This window comes from Agelaius tricolor, unplaced genomic scaffold (assembly GCF_023055355.1).
Source record: "Agelaius tricolor isolate 1412-34295 unplaced genomic scaffold, bAgeTri1.0.p SCAF_5, whole genome shotgun sequence".
NCBI classification, from domain to species: Eukaryota; Metazoa; Chordata; class Aves; order Passeriformes; family Icteridae; genus Agelaius; species Agelaius tricolor.
The window spans coordinates 13,231,444-13,248,115 of NW_027269265.1; the positions used below are offsets into that span (position 1 = coordinate 13,231,444).

A 16,672-nucleotide genomic window follows, 5' to 3' on the forward strand; every position below is an offset into this window, starting at 1 on the left:
GAACATTCTCTGCCGTAGGTTGCTCAGACTTCCATTGACATCATGAGGGGGCTGTGTTTAGATGAATAATTTTTTTGGCAAGGGCAAACAAATGAATAAATGCTCAAGGGAGAGAGCTAAGCTAAAAGAGGAGGAGGCCAGAAATTCAGGACTCTTATATGTAAAGTTACTATGACTTTACATATAACCACAGTATTTCACTCAGTTACATCATTTTGCTTGTAATTAGAACAACCAATTTGCAAATGCAAACCTGCAATAAGCACCCATTTGCTAACCCAAGTGTTGGCCACAGAGGGCTCAAAACGGCTCATTTTGCATGAATATAGAGAAATAAATTGAAATGGATGGATGGATGGATAGATGGATGGATGGATGGATGGATGGATGGATGGATGGATGGATGGACAGGAAAACATAAATAATACCAAGTGTCTGAACAACCACCCCACAGAACACAGCTTAGTTGAGACGTATGAAAGATAAAGAGGTAATTTGCTATTATAAACGTTCAGTTGGGGAGTCTTGACCATGTAGAGATTTCTGTCCTTGCCCAAAATGAACCTTAAAGTCTTTAGTGGTCAGATTGATAAGTAACTCCAAAAAGATTGCAGGTACATCTGAGCTTCAGATTTATGATTTAAAATAATTTTGGATTGTAAAGGCTGCATATTTCCTTAATAGGAAAAAAATGAATGGGTTTATGCTCCTGTTATTTCCTCCCCATTTTGAAACCTAGATGAAGGCTGGAATTTTCAGAGAAAACAATAGTTTTGTGAAAGATGTTTGACATCTGAGGTCTGTATTTGTTGCTCCTAAGCTTAGGCCTTTTTCCAGGGACAGAATTTAGAAGCACTGCTACCTCAAATTGACCATATAATCAACACAGAAAATGAGATCTCTCCATTAATTGTTTATACAATAAATCACAGGGCAACTGTTTGTACCAATTACATACCTAGCTGAGGGACCTAATATTACTTAGATTAAATTTGAGCTTTAAATGCCTTTGAAATACACAAGCACAGTTTTCACCCTGAAATTAATGTCCTATAAAATTTCTAACAAGATCTATTGCAATCTAGCTTACACCTAAGGATCTGTAGATACCCTTCAAACTAAACATCTCAAATGAATAATTACTTTCCTAAACTAAAGAGTTAGTTTAATAGGATATTTATTGTGTGCTAAGATTATTAAAACAATATTTTGGGGGGAGCTTAATAACTGTTTAAGAATGATAGTATGAAGCACAAAAGATAAAGAACACATCTTATGTGCTCTTGCTAAACAAGTAAATATTGGCAATCATTTAATACATCCTTCAAAGCTTTACTTTATATTAGTTGAGTTTTTACACTGGAGAAGCAAAGGAGTTAAAATAGTGCAATTTTCACTTTAGCCAATCTCATTACTTAAAATTAAGCCATCATGCATGACAACTGGCCATGCCTTCCTAACTGGAGTAAGGATTTCAGCATAAAAATTAGAGACAAAATAAAAGAGAAAAATGCTAATTTCAAATATGAGTTTGGGGCATTAAAACTCTATACAAGAAAAGTGATGGCAGCAAGTGTTTCTTGAGTAGCTCCATAGGCTGTTATAGGCAACCATTTCCATTAATCACTTCAAAAACAGTTTTAAAATGTGTCATTAATATATCAATAAAGAAACATAGAAAATATTTCTCAATCAGATTGACTTTTTTTTTTATCTGATGGTTAAAAAGTACACTGTTTACTTTGATATTATTGGAGTAGTGGGTCCTAGGAGGCTTAACCTGAACTTTTTGAAATTGTCACTTCAGGAAGAGTTTCACATGTTCAACCTTTATCTGAACAAAGAATGTAAAATTGTTCAAATACTAGAAATGTTCATATAAATGTTCAATAACTAGAAAGTTATTTGAAAACTATTCCATTTCTTCTGCCTCTGTCAGCTGTGATAGAAAGAAAGAGGGAGCCTCTCAGCACCATGGAGGACACACTGTGAATGTACTCGGTGTAAAGCTACACAAGTCTACTATGTCCTTTAGAAAACTGAGCCTGAGATTCTAGCAAATCTCATGGTAAGGACTGACCTGGTGCTCTGCATTCTTGGGAGAGGTAAATACTCTCTCTGCACATCTACACCCTTGCCGTTGCTGTGCTTCCAGGATTCCTGGCTTTCCCTGTAGGCCCTGTGCTAGGACCCCATAGAGTCCTCACTGCATAGTTATGCAAACATGGACTTTGTGAGTCTCAGGAATTCTGCAGGAAGTGAATTTGGCACACAGTGGATCATATTAAAATTTCCTCTAGCTTCAGAGGAAGACAGAGTTTTGCTTTTTGTTTTGTATTTAAACAGACTCAAAATCTCAAATCAAAACACTGTTGGACCTACTGAGTTCCACCTGGCTCATGTCAAATCCATGTTATACCCCAAGTTTTATATGGTTTAGGAAAAAAACCCATAAATTGAATCAGAATGACTTGAAAGACTGAACTTTGGTGAACTTTAGGACAAACTGGAACTGAGCTACAAGCTTCTATGAAATCTGAAACCAAGCAGATTTTGCCTGGCTTCTTTTGAGGTTCATGAATTTTGAAAAGACCTATACCATTGCCAGTATTTATCATGAAACTTGCCCTAACTGGTGTTTTCATTAAGGTCTCTCTTCTTGAAGTGACCATGTGAAAATCTCATCTTTCATTTAAAAGAGAGCAGAAGTTTTCTATCCCTGTGGTTGTGGCAAGAATTTTGAATGTGTGCCCAAGCACACCAACAGTTCAAAACCAAAGGTGATTCCAGAGACTCCATCATGCACAGTATTATTTTAAACTCACAATTTTAGGATCTTAGCTAATAGTTTTTGAGAATGAAATCTAGCCTACTATCTACAACTCTGCATTCTATCCAGAGGACATTAAGGGTTTTTTATTCATTCTCTTATTGTTATGGTGCTTTAGAAGACAACTTCAAAGCATTTAGGTATTGGCAAGTCTGGCTTCAGATCTGACAGCTGTGGCAATGTCTCTCTGCTAAAACCCTCCATCCCTGTGTACCTGGGTTTTGTGTAACCAGCAAGACAAAATCCAGAGAGATGCTTAAGTTCTAACTCAGCACCATGTTTAGTAACCTAATTCTTTCCAACCCCCAAGTTTATTTTAACAGCATCATTTTCCTTTGAGGGCTGTAGGTAATTCAGTCCTCTTTAACAATGTACAGATGGTTTCTGGAAAAGCCCCTTTGTTCCTTCAAATAAATAACACAAAAAGGCTTACTGATTATGCCCACGTAGGGCACTGTGTTGTGTGTTTCATTTATTGGTTGATTCTGCCATTTATTTTGGCTTGTGCTACTTTTGGACGCATTAAAGATTTTTCTTCCTCATGCTCAGAGAAAGAGTTTGTTTGATGTCAAAGCCAGGGAATTTCCTTGGTATCAGAGAGTCTTACAATTTTATATTAAATACATTTCACGGACCAGAAAGTCCACCTAAATGGACCACACATCTTTCCTGAATTTAGTTTAGCTCAAAGACATCATAAGCGCTTCTGAAAATTCAATCTCATAGTAAATGTTTAAGACAACAAAAATGTTAGTCACCAATATGGAATATTTTTGTATGCCATTAGCATAAAATTGTTTTGACTGGGAATTCTAGTCATGTTTTCATGTTATTTATTTTGGGAGAAAGGATAATGCTTTAGCTGGGAATTAGCTTCCTTTTCTGAATTAAGCTAGTCATCAGAAAAGCTAACAGAACTAAAGGCCCAGTAACCTGATGTTTTGTTGTAAAATAGCAGTTCAATTTATTAAGGAACTATGAAGCTCTGATAGGATTATGGAACAAGATCTCCTTGTGATAACAGAAGTGGCAAAGTTATAGTTTCAGATGTGGTATTTGCTAAAGGTAATAGCCACTCCTTTAATTTCATATTGTATAAAATTTTATCTTTTCTGGAGGCTTATTTTAAGAGCTTAATAGGACTATCTAGTCTGCATTTCAGATGTAAAAATATCAGGTGTGTTTGCAAGGTAGCAATGACACTGCAGATGTCCAGAAAAGGTACACTTTGGTTAACAATCATGTGAAACTGATGCTTCAACTGGCAACTAGTTGTGAAGAAACGCCTCAAAGCCTAGCATGCAAATAAAATCTTGTAATTCTATAAATACATAAATTGAAGATTTTTCAGATAAAATATAATTTCCCCTTCCATTTATTCCTGCTATGTGACTATAGCTGGAAGTAGCTGGGCAGTCAAGCTGGAAATATGGACTTCAAATTACTAGGGTTTATAAACAGTGACTTAGAGGGCAGTGATACACATTAATTTTCAGAGAATCATTTCAAGTTCCATTAGTTTCACTGAGAAATGTAGATAATCTGCACTTTGGAAAATCAGGTCAATACAGTATCATAAAGACTACTTTGCACGTAACACCTCTTATGTATTTAGAAGCTTCATAATACCACAAGTTCTTAATCAGAAATGGCAAGAGTGATCTTTTCTCTAAGTATTTATTTTCTATTTAATATCTCTGAAAAAGCCTCAGGATGTTAAAACATACAAAGAAATAAATGTCTGTGTGGTATACACAGTTAAAATTGATCTCTTTATCTCTGCAAATCAGATATGGGGAGGGATATAAGAAAGACTGGGCAAGTGATTAAATTACAAACCTTTTCATAATCAAATATTTAATCATAAAGTGTGATATAGACTTAAATGAAAACAAATTTTCCTAGGGTGATTGGGTATATGCTTTAGGTAATGTTTCTATACTATTTTTCCTTCAGAAGACAACATATGAGGTTGAAATACTGTGTCATGTGCAGATTAAAGACAAATTACATATAGATGAGGTTACATTTAATTACCTGAAATAGCTTTGTATGCTGAGTGGAAACCACAGTTTTCATCAACACCATATTAATTATTGCTGCCGAAAGCTGTAATTGACTACTGTGTTTTTCGGCTCATGAGTCAATGGTGACTAAATGTTTACTTTACTGCTCCTAATTGCCTAAAATGCAGCACTTGTTTTTCCTTGGAAAATCTGTGGTCTAAGTTCTGCTCTTGTTTTCATGCATATAAACCCCACAATCATTTACATGTATAGCTGAAAGCACAGTTGTCTTCAAAATTTCTGGCAAAAATGTTTAAGTGGGGGGCTGTAATTCTCTTAGCATCCAATACAGGGAAAAAGGAAATGCTGTATCAATATTGTCCCACTTCTGGCTTCATTCTGCCATATGGCCTGTAGAAGACTTGAACTTGCACTTGGAATAGGTGGTCTACAGACCTCATTTGACCTTGTGTCAGCTGAATTCAAGATCTCTCTGGTGAAAGCATAAGCTCATCTTCTCAGTTGTACCAAGCATGTAAGAAAAAATGGTAAACACAAAGGTGATCTGGATTACCATCAGGGTTTTCTGCCACAGGAATTGCTTTGGAGACACAGAAATAGTAAAAAAGGACCAGACATGAAACCATGCTATAAAGTCACAGGAATTAGACTCTTCTCCATCTTTACAGAACTCTCACAAGACCAAGAAGAAGCAGTGTGGTTCCCAGGAGAAGGAGTACAGAAGTAAGAGGCATTTCTGCTACAGGAAATTTGAGAAACTGTGGAATGACTAGCCTTGAAATGCATAATCTCTCCATTCAGAATCACACTTCATCCTGTGGAGAGGATAGAAATAATGCAGAAGATGGAACAGAAAATAAGAGGAAAGAAGTGGCCAGCCTACTAGAGAAAATCAAAGATTTACTGTTGGGTAACGGAAGAGAAGTAATTATCTTTTTCAACAAAAAATAAGTTGGAGAGAGTAGTTGTAACAGATTGGAGATCATTGCCCCTCTCCTTCCATTCTGTCTTTTACTTACAGTGACTATTGTCCTGATAGGAAGGGCTCTCCTCTAGGAATGCTGTCATCAGAGTCCAGGTTGATCTCATCTTCACATGATTTGGGGAAACACTGCAGATTTTCAGGAGCTTTGTGTCTCTGTCAAGAGAATGACAACTAATTTTTCTTTTATATTATTCCATTTCACAAGCCTTCCCAAAAAGCTGGTAGGATTATTTACACTTCTGGAATGAGTATTTTGAGTTTGGAGGGAACCAATCCTATATTTCAGCAAAATTCTATCCCCGTAACAGCCAATGAGGAGATTTTTACCACAGAGTCACTCAGATCATTGGGCAATCTAATGAATACTACTAGACCTGTCAATGTTACCTCAGTTATGTGAAGTAAGAGGCTCCTCAGGCATAAGGTCTGGGACAAATGGGCATTATGGACATATTTCTACTACTTCCTCTGTATTGTCATGCATTCCCAAGAGATGCCCACCTGCCCATTGCTAACTAAGTTGTTGAGACATAGGTTTTGTATTCAAACTTGAGAACACAGAGTTGAGAGCTGTAGCTGATGGACAAAGACTTTTGGGCCCTCCAGGAAACTGCTTCAGTGCTGAACTGCAATGACAAAGATTTGACAAAAAACTCAGGCTTAAAGAAAACAAACCTGTTAAATCAAGTGAGTGTCACAAAACCTTTCTGGAATTTAAATAAATCACTTTTACTGGGCTTTTGGCAAATGTGTGTATATCTGTGGCACACAAAAATAATTGTATTGCTCTATATGCTTTTTAAAATTATTTTTAGTTGATTTTACCAGTCAGACTACATTTTCAATAATGAATGCTTTCCACAGCCTTGCAAACTTAAACCTCTGGCATAGATTTTATTCATATTATCACGTTCTCATTCTTTTTACTCACTATTTTTAATGTGCCTTGTATCATCAAGGTTTTTCTCACACTAATGGCAATGATCTTTCTTTTCTGGGATCTGTGTACAGCCACTGTGCTCATTTTTTTTGTTGCAGAAACCAGTCTGTGCTCAGACAAAGATTTTGTTCTTGCTTCAAATCTCTATATATTTTCATAATGATCCTTAACATCCTTTTGACACTTCTCTCTTCGCCTTTTTGGCTCTATACTTTGACAGTTATTCCACAGGAAAATAAAAGATCTTTATTTTGTAGTGGTGAATTTATGATACACCTGCACAGTTCCACCTTGGATCTGGCATGTAATGTCAACACAGCTTGTCTGGCAGTACATGAATTCTCCATGGGGCTTCTTTTCATTGAAGGCTCTACTAGAGGAGGGATGGATATACATGGAGTTGTTGTTGTCCAAAATTTGTATACACAGAGACATATACACAGACATTTGTTGGTGTTGTCATCTCCAGATGGGGACTACTGATTTTTAGTACTTGCAGAACTTTCCTTATTAATATACTAGGTTAGCTTGAGAAAAATGGAGACATGGGAATTTATTTCTGTCTATATAGTTGCTGCCATGTTACACACACACACACACCCCCATGTCCATATTGGATCATCAGTTTTTTAGAAGTCTAGACAAGAAGAAAAGAGTAGTTTCAAAATAAGAATATCACAGGAAAAAATATAAGCATGAACTCAAACCCAGAGAAGAGGACTGGGTAAAGAATATTGTGTGTTCAGATGTAAAAAAATTCCCTGAATTTTGAAGAAATATGTAGGAAATAGATCTCAAAATACCAGAGGGGCCTAAATGCCAGTTTCCTTAGCTTTCAGTTTCTTTCTCTAGTTGGCTCAATAGAAATATAGATGTTTTAGATAAACATCCATATTTTGAAACAAGACTGCTTTTTGGGGGAAGGAGAAGCTGTATTGTATTAGATCAAGATTTTTACACAGAATCACTGTGATATGATTCTTCATCAGTTCACAATGAGATCAGCTGGCCTTCTCACCTTCCTTCAACTTCATTAGAATGGCAATATATGACTTACCACATAAAAGCTGCATTCACTGCCAAGTAAATTAAATTCTTATAATAAGAAGCAGAGTGGGCCAGTGGTCGAAAAGCAGGGCCGGCAGCCAGCAACTCCTAAATTTTAATCCCAGTGCAACATAGTGAATAACTTCAGGCAAGTTACTTAACCTCCTAGTTTCCACCTCATAAAATTGTAATAATAAAAGTGTTTTTCTGAAGACCAATTAGTTAATGCTTGTTCTCCATCTGAAGAGAAAAATGCAAAGTACCATGGAGGTACTAAGCCTAATTAATTCTTAAATTCTAATCATATCAAAGCCTCATCATGATTACCCCAGTTAAGTAAACTGGTAAGACCATCAAAAGTATAGGGCCAAAACATCCAACACTTTTGATTCACAGGATCTGTAGGGGACCCATCATTTACGTTGACCCAAGGGTGACACGGGACAGATTGGAAAGCCAGTCCGTGGTTCCCCATGGGGTGTGCCAGTGTCTGACAGCTCAGCTCTGCTCCCATCCCCTTGTACAGGCTGCTACACCATGGTGTGGGCATTTTGAGAGCAAAAGGGTGCTTGCTGTGAGTCAAACATCCAGATGGCACTGAAGTGTGAGTCTGCTGTTTAGATCTCACATTTTGTTTAGGCTGGATCACTGTTTGAGGAGGATGAAAAGCAAAAGCTATTCTTTCCAAGGCTCCAAATGCAACTGATGCCCACTTAAATAGTTCCAGATCTGCTTTGTATAGACAGAAACATAGGGGTAATTTAAGTGTTTTGAGAGAAATATCCACTTCTTCCCAAGCCTCCTCTCTGTTGGAGACCCGCCATCACAAACATGGAGGACATGCAGATCTGAAGATCCATAATTTATGGAAGAGCGTGGAAAACCAGTCAGATCAAACATCTGGTGGAGTGGCTGCTGTCAAGCCCTCAAATGTTTAACTGATTGCACTTGTCAAAGAGCAGTAGGATAGATCTGAGGGGAGAGTTTGGCCCTTAGTGTTGCTGCTTTTCATCCCATAATTTTGAGAGTGTTCTTTGTGCCTTGTTTACTGCAGAATATGATTAGATTTTAATTTAACAGGCAAGGAATGTGTCTTTCATGTGGCAAGTCAGAAGGGCCTTGGAGCTTTATAGTGGGATGGGGGGATGGGGCTGGCACTCATTGTGAAGCAGTGGAGAGTCCTGCTATATTGCTCATCTTGAGATGCTGTTTATAAATAGGTCCCACTTGTCTGGGGCATAATGATTTCAATCATTTGTGCTGTATAAATAAACAGGGCATTGTGAGCTTACTTGTTCAGGAATTGTCCCTGGCTTTAGTTTTGGCCACAGACTCCCAGAGGCCTGCAATCAATCTAAGCTGGAGGATTGAAAGAAACAGTCCGTTTGCGATCCGAAGCCACCAGGGGAGAAGGGAGGGCCAGTGGGTCTGGAAGGGGAAGCAGAAGAGCAGGAACAAAGGATCTTCAGTGGGGTCCTGAGGAAGGACAGCCTTGCCTCTGGCAAGCCTGCCATGAGCATGAGGCTGTCCAAGGCTGATGGGATGCAAAATGGGCTCTTCATGGTCTGGTGGAACACAGGCATGCCTGCAGGGAAGAGGACTGCTCCCACCCAATGTGGTGTGATAGCACTGGAGGGCAAGCATGGACTGTGGCATGTCCTGTCTGGAAGGCACTGAGTATGCCAGCCAAGAGGTAGATTGGAAAGGGCAGCACTGACTCCCTGCAGGCTGTGCCTACTCACCCTGTGCTCCGTTTGCCTCCATGGGTTCCTCCATGAGCATGAACTACTCAGCCAAGCTCCCCTCTCAGTCCCTCAGACTTGCAGCCTGGTTTTTGTCCCTCCTTGCTTTGGACATGCAGACTTCCAAGAAGTAAGGCTTGACTTAGGAAACATAGGAAATAAAAAACTAGAGTTTTCCTAGATGACAGTAAATACTTTGCAGGTTTCTACTGATGGACAATGTGCTTCTATTTTCTTACACAGCACTAGAGATGTGCAATTCATTTAGTAGTCCTGTCAGCAAATCCTGCTCCTCCTGTGTAAGCATTGCACATCTGGGGATGAGCTGCAGTAGTCCCATGTGCAGAACTGCTCATGAGGAGACAGACCTGAGGTTCTCCTAAATTTACCAGTTCTTTCCTAAATTTTGAGCTTTTTGTAGCTCCAGTCCTTGAGCCTCAACTTCCTACAGCCTTTGGTATTTGCCTGTTTGCACCTTGACTGTCACCTTCCTGTCTTATTTACACATCCTCTGCAGCACGATAGAGAAGGAATGGAGAGGACCCAGTAGAGCATGGAACTCCAGTCCTCACCCTCCTCATTCCTCAAAGTCCTACATGGGCTTTCTGCGTTGATGCCACAGCCCTGTCAAAAGCAGGGGGATGAACCTACCAATTAAGAAAAGCAGAAAAATAATTTTTTGAGAAAATAAGTAAAAAATTGTTCTAGGACCAGCCAGGAAGCTGGAACTGATGCCATCTGGTCTATATAGTTATCATGTCTAGCAGACAAAGTTTAACAGCTGATTAAGAATTAATTAGAAATAATTTCTTTGTCTTCCTGATATAAAAATAAAAATCCTCACAACTAAGTGAAATTTTCTTAGTAATTTCCCCAAATTGTTTTCACTAAGTACCTGGAAACTTGAAGAAAAGCACAAATTAGGAACAAAACCTGGTTTTTGAATATTCCAGGTATATCAATCTTCAATTTACCTTCCAAATTCTGTGTACTTTATATTGAGAATAAGACCTTTTTTCTTTCCCCATTTAAGTTCAGAAAATATTAAATGCCCTGCATCTCCTTTTGAATTCTTTGACAAGGATGAACCTCTAAATACTTCATTTGCACTGGTACATCTTAAGATTTGCTTTTGTCCCAAATATGGTTGCTTCAAGGGTTAATGAATTTTAACTAAAAGGTTTTCATTTGGAAATTTTTGTTTTAAATTATCAAAATTAAAGAAATGGTTCCTTTTTTTGTGAGTATAAAAAAAATAGTTGCACTTTCCATTTAACAATTTGGCTTTCATTTTCATTATCAGAATCATAAAAAATGATTGAAGTGATGGTTTCTTTTTAACATGCAAACTGTTTCATGCCAGAAGTTCTGAGAAATTAGATTTGCTTTTTCTATTTGCAGGTATAAAAGGAATTATGTCTGCTTATTTTATTTTGGGTTTTTTTCCTGTTTTTTCCAACTCCATTTTATTCTACTTTTCAAATGTTTCCTCTGCTGTTTACAAGTGAGGAAGAAAATCACTACCATTATTTTTAGTGAAACAAATAGAGGGAGTGAAGAAGTTCAGATGAAAAGTTATATTTGTAAAGGCAGAATAGAAAAGCAATTCACATTAATTCAAAGCAGAGTCTCTTTATTGGATTATAGGCTGATTGTGTTTACAAATACACTGCCAAGAGGGTTTTAATTTTGGGGCAATTTCATTGTTCATAGATATATATCTATATATAGATATATATCTATGAAATTATGTGGTTATGTGTTTTAAATGAGATACAGCTCCTTACTGCTTAATGTAATATATGCTTCCACTTTATGACATAGCGCAAAAGCAGAGCAATTTCAGAACAACTTAGCTGAAATACCATCATAAATGAAAGATGTAAACAATGTTATGTTTATAGACACAGTTTAAATTCGAACTCATTCGAACTTGGTGATCTCTTTATTTAACAAGAATGGACTTTATTATGAAAGTACAATCAAGCCATAATACTTTCTCTTTAATTTCAGGCTTTGCAGCATTTACTACAGCAAAGTAAACGCAAGAGTTTACATCCTCAGGCAGACCAGAGCTTCATCTAGTTCAATATTCTTTCCCAAAGAGGAGTCAATAGCACATGTCCAGAGGAAAACACAAAGAAATAGTAAATATATAACTATTTTTTCCCAGTCTCTACCTTCTGATGTGATTATTTTCTCTCAGTCTATCCTGTGTCATGAATGAGCGTTTTAATACCCTTACATGTGGGTATTATATATATTAAAATGTGGGGTTATCCCCATTTTACAGAGTGATGATTTGATGTACAGAATGGTATCTGCAACCCTCAAGCTTCAGGGTTGCAATAGAGATATCTAACCTGGCTTTAAAGAAATTTGTGGTTGTTGGAAAAGTCTATGGCACTGTTTCTCCCCACATAGTATTTGGTGGATTTTATCCAGACTTGAAAAAACAAGCTTTTTTTGTTTAAATGACCATGTTTACCTTGAGCCAAGTTGCCCTGGATCAGCAAGTAGATTTCAGAGAAGTGTATCCTTGGAGGAATCAGACCAACTATAGGGATCCCTTCTAACTTAGCAAATTTTACAAATGGTAAGAGAATAGATATGTATGAATAATCTTGGCCTGCAGGGGAAATAAATTTGTTGAGAACTTTTACAGACAGCATCTAAAGGCATTTCATGTGTTCACAGACTAGAGTAAAAACCTTGCATGTAAACATATTATTGGGATTGTTTAAAACCATATGTGGACAAACCCATTCTCTAAACAAAGTTGAACTGAAATTCTGGGTCTGAATGCCTGGAACCCTACAATGGGGAAAACATGAAATCCACACCTATGTTTTTCATGTGTATATCCATTACTCTCAATAGTTGAAGTTTCACTGTTGATAAGTAAATTTTAAAAAACTTTGTACACAGGCTATGGTAAAATGGAATTGATATTATATGGAGCTCTTTTTTCTTCAGCTGTGCTATGGTCTTTGCTAATGTTTCCTATTATTTTGGATGTAATAACAATAATAATAGTGTTGACACAGCTGTAAAGCTTCATTGACAAGGTAAGTTAAAAAATCATTGCAATTACTCTGAGTCTGTTTTCCACTTCTTTTGAATACTAAATTTGAAACGTGCTTATGCAGCACCTTTCCTACTTCTTCCTTCAAATCTAACTTGGGTACTTTTTGACCTAATAATCTGGTCGTGCATGACATCACAATCTGTTGCCATGGAAAGGACTATGCTATCAAACAAGTGGCCAAAGGTTCCCTTACAACTGTTGAAGAGAGATAGAGATTTCATAGGAAAAATCCATTAATTCTTAAATACAGTGCAATGGGAAATATCATACTATCTTCACCAAATCAATTGCATAATTTTAAAAGGAACCAAAGTTGGCTGAGTGGTTCCTTATCTCCTCTTATCTTATCTCCTCTCAGAACCCTCCAGTTCCAAAGGTAATTTCAGTTTTAAAAAAGATGTTTATATATATAAACAAACCACAAACTGTGCATGCTATGCAACCCACCGCGTCTTTCTCTTTGCATTCAGATTGAAATGTGAGAGTTTGATACTTTTGCAACAATCCTAAATCTACCATAGATTTCCTGAGTGATGTAAGTGCTCTGTTAAATGGTAGGTTTGCTGATGGCAAAGAGTAAAGTTGGTGCTTAAGAATTATCTGTAGCATACAGAGCTGGCTTTAGGCTTCCAGCACTGCACCCCTTCAGTGGAAGTTGTGGGACCAAAAATAGGTCAGTTCTGCAGTGAAGAAAAAGAGAGAAATGAGGCACCAAGAGGAGTCACACAAGGTCAGATCCACTGCTCCTTCTGCTGCCAGGGGATGAGATGTCTTGGGGCAATGATTTGTGCCTCTGGGACAGCTCCCACCTGCCCCCCTCACCTGTGTACCCTGAACCTTGAGGCAGCTGCAGCAGTGTGTCTGGTTTTCTCAGGCTGTGGTGTAAACAAAATAGGTAGCAGAGCCATGGCTGAATTTCCTTTCTGGAAATTTGCTGTCCAAGTTAGTTGCTTGTTTTGGTTATGCCTAGAGCTGATCCTGTCTGCATAGCAATTACCCTTTATTATGCCTTTGAAATTAGGCAATGGTAGGATACAGCAGAAGTAACGCTGCTTTAATGGTTGAAAAGCTTTTATGGACCATAGGTGTGGCTGTTTGTTTGTGTTTATGTTCCTAATTTGTACTAGACCTCAATGAGCACTGAGCCATAAAGAAAGGTTTTCTTTTCCAGTTGTTGAAGTTCTATAACAAAAAAAAAGGTGAAAATTCTTTAAAGAGAAAAAATACTTTCTCTTCTTTGATTTTATCACACTCAGAATGGTTATCTTTGAACACTATCAAACAACATGCATCAGGCCTGCAAATGGCTGACAGGATTTTCTTCAGGCTTTCAGAGAATTCTTTCTCATGAAGCATAAGAATGAGAAGATTTCAGCATCAAAGACTCAAAAAAAAAAAAATAGGGCTGTCTGAAGGCAGAGTATTGTTACTATTTTTTTTTTTTTCAGTAGCATTAAAGAAGCTCAGTTTATCAAGATTTGGACACTCTGTTAGACAACTGCCCCATACATATTAAATTAGCAATCCCCTATATTTTCTTTATGTAATCATTTGTGCAGCTGGTGTAACTAGACCCTGCCTGCTGTTGGCAAGGATGAAAAATACATCACTGCTTCTATCTCCAAGGTAAATTATTCTTCAGGGAAGTGTGCCTCTAGGGAATATTTTCTTAGAAGACCCATGAACAATGAGAGATTTTCCACAGGGAATGCCTTCAGGGTAAAGTGTACTTCAAAGGGAGAGATCCAAGATGAAATGAGACTCTTCAAAGGCCAGCTCCACTTCCCCTCTCAACAAGACAAATGACTTCAAAGGAGAACCCACCAAGGTTGTAAATAACTTTTCCCCATAATACAAAAACTTCATTGAAGGCAAGTTCTCTCAGTAATGTGATATTTTTAAAGAAATCACCCAAAGCCAGGTGAGGTCTAAATGCATCCAATGACCATCAGTATAAAATATTTCTATTCTTCAAGTGAATGTATGACCATCAAGAGATCTTAGGGAATTGAAATGGGCACTGTTTGTTTCCTTCACACTTATATAAAGTTATAGCAGGCTTTAAAACTTACAGGTCTGATGGCCTAAGGAACCATGAAAGTCTAACAACAGCTTTAGGGACCCAAGGGGGAATTTCTATCCAGCGCAGTTTTTCAAGTTAGCAACACTTACCAAGAGTCAGTGAGGGACAATACCCTATTTTTACACAGGACATTGCATTTACAGGAACTATCTGACTGAAGTGTCTCAAAACTCAAAGCTATATTAAAGCAGAATAAATTAAAAGTAAATTTTCTTCTTTGATCTTTCACTCAATTGATATCTTATGGCAAGGCAGTGTCTTCAGGTATGCCTTTGTAAATAAAATGAATTTAAAAGGCCATGAGAATCATAACAAGACTGAATAATTCTGATTGGAAGGTGTTCTCTTGTTTTCCCTTAAAGAGGGCCATTGAATTCAGACCAGGTTTCTTAGGACTTTGTCCATCTCATTCATGAAAACCTCGAGGGGTGGAGCTGTGCTTCAATCTCTGTTGACTCTTTTTCATTCTGCTGTGCCCTGCTGTGAAGAGTCTGGCTCTATCTTCCAACAACCTTCACAATGGCATTAGTTCCCTCTTACATCATCGTTTCTCCAGGCTACACAGCAGCACTGGTAGAAGAAGAAAAGAGAAAACAACAGCAACGGAGACCCAAAATAACCCTTGTCATTAGCATTACAGAGAGTCCTGAGAGAAGAAAACAGCTACTGAACCCGTTGCCAGTGAGAAAAATGGTAGAGGAGGTCCAGCTAAAGAATCTCTCAGGGTAAAATCCAGTTAAATGTCATAATAAACCTGAAAATAATCCTCTGATCAAGCCACAGAAAGATAAATAAAACCCTACTAATGTTTGTTTACCCCAACAGATCTACTGTACAAGAAGTTAATGCTGACTTCACCAGATATATCATGGAGAAACAATCCCCTACCACTCACAGCCACACACATATATATGCACTCTAATGGAAAGGAGCCATACACAGTGGCACCAGACTATTGATATTTCTACCCTATTGTTTAAGTAATGTACAACATTTAATATGTCAAATGGCATGACCATTAAAAAAACAACTAATTACTAGGTACTCTTCTCACAAATCAATGATGTCATTTAGAATTGGCCTGGACAAAACAATGAGTGTTGTATACATTAAAAGGCAATGCTGCTGTTAATGCTGGAGGTCTGGAAGAGTCTCGGAGGCTCTCCTTTAGCCCAGTTTGCTGAGGAAAAGAAATAATTATGGTTACACCACGTGCATGTGTGATCAGTGCATCAGGACATTTAGAACATGCTGGCTAAACTCAAGCAAGGGTAGGAGACAAAGATCTCCAATATACCAAGTTCTTTTGGATTTAATGAAAACTGATAGCTGTGCAGAGTAGGAAGAAGTTACTAACATTCTCAAGCCTCACTAAGGAAAGAGCCACTGTGTGGATTGACCACTGGCTGAGTTCAGAGAGTCCACTCTGGATCTCCAGATCTAGCTACAGATTTGGAGACATGTTCCGTGGCTCACATGAAGGAAGTTGTTAATTCATTGACTCAAGTCTGCATACTCATTCAGCTGAAAAAGTTCTGGCTGGAAAGACAATACATTGTGATGCAGTAAGTATCTGTCACAAATATTTGAATCCAAATATTGTCTATTTTTACAAAAGCTCATCAGTTCTCTGACACAATTAGCTTTTAATCCTTTGTGTGGCTCTTTATGAAACCATCCATAAAAAATACCACTCCAGAGCCAAACTTCAAGTCCCTTCCTCCCTTCCCTAAATAGGAGGGTTGACTTTTGGAAGGAAAAGCTTCAGTGCAGTTTAATCATGAAGTTCTCCAAGTCTTGCTCTTAAATGCAACTGAACTGTCAAACTGAAATTTTCCCATAAATTGTTTGTGCCCAAAAAATTTGATCACACAAACAGGTAAAGTGGAGCAATGTTATGACTGAATACAAAATAGTTCTCATCAAAGGC

At 37.7% G+C, this 16,672-nt stretch overlaps 1 long non-coding RNA gene across 3 annotated transcripts in view; it reads right to left on the reverse strand.

Moving 5' to 3' along the window:
- Positions 1-16,672, reverse strand: part of LOC139589793 (uncharacterized) — a 145,046-nt gene that overhangs the window by 15,300 nt on the left and 113,074 nt on the right. For 2 of the 3 annotated variants that reach the window (XR_011679130.1, XR_011679129.1), the window contains exon 4: positions 5,877-5,995. The exons of the other annotated variant lie outside the window; for it this stretch is intronic. This is a non-coding gene — a long non-coding RNA (uncharacterized lncRNA). The remainder of the gene's footprint in view (positions 1-5,876; positions 5,996-16,672) is intronic. 3 annotated transcript variants of the gene reach the window in all.